This window comes from Octopus bimaculoides, chromosome 7 (assembly GCF_001194135.2).
Source record: "Octopus bimaculoides isolate UCB-OBI-ISO-001 chromosome 7, ASM119413v2, whole genome shotgun sequence".
Classification (NCBI taxonomy): Eukaryota; Metazoa; Mollusca; class Cephalopoda; order Octopoda; family Octopodidae; genus Octopus; species Octopus bimaculoides.
The window spans coordinates 51,212,691-51,213,878 of record NC_068987.1 but is presented as its reverse complement, the minus strand read 5'-3'; positions in this window follow the sequence as shown (position 1 = coordinate 51,213,878).

Genomic DNA, 1,188 nt, shown 5'->3' with positions numbered 1-1,188 from the left:
ATATATATATATATATATATATATAACGCATTAATATTGCTATGTTAATATGGTGTTAGTTACGAGTAAGCAATATAACAAATACTTCAAATACTGAATACAAAATATGAATGTAAAAACCTTGTCTTCATACACCTTTGGCTAACATAAAAACACTAAAGCAAAGTACTTTTAACACACCAGTAGTAATAACCAAACTGGCTGCCAAAATTGCAATTTATATCGAAATCGATTTTAGCTTGTACTTCGTGATAGTGTCTTTATACTGTCATAATGGACAATTAATGAAGGTGTACAATTGTACAAAGAATTTCAAATATAGTATTGGAACTAATCTGGTATATGAAGACAAAGTGTTTACATTTGTGTATTATGCAAATATTTAGACTATTTTCCGTTTATTATCCAGTAATGAACCTGGATACACCATCAGTGAGGTTTCCTTGGGTAATATATTACGTGCTTCATTTACTTTCCACTTGAGATACATTGACCCAGGCTACATAGTCTTCATAAAGTGTCCGATTAGTAGTACACTGGTAGCAATACCGCTTCCATGGTGCGCACTTCCATGACCACAACTACCTTTAGGCAATTTCCCCGCCACAGCCAACCTGGTGGTCTTCTACACATAGGCTCCGATGACTTCAAGCATATTCTAAACTTTGAGAAGTCATAGATCTGGCAAACCTCAGCATTCCACCTCGATGGGATAACACCTTGTTTCGAATCTATTGCTTTGACATTTCCTTTTTTTGTTCTTTCAACTGGCTCCTCGATGTGATCTTTCCAAGAAACGAACAGTTCTAAAAGAACAACTTGCTTCAATGTTCCTGAAATTAGTACAATATCAGGCTTAAGTGATGTTGAGAGGACGGTTTCCGCTTCCACTAGTCGACTTTCAACTCCCAAGGATATATATATATATATATATATATATATATATACGTAATTTCTGGGCTAATGAATAATATGCTCATTACTGTCTTGATGTGTTGAGTAAAGCACTAGCATGTTTTGGGCTACCTGGTGTCAACTGCAGTTGGGGTATATTTTCGTTGAATCTACTTCAGGAATTCCGCAGTATTAGTTGAGATAACAATCATTAATAGAAGATGAAGATGGATGTGGAATTAGACTTTATTTCGTAAGACGATCGTTTCGACCCACCCTGCACAACATCCCAGC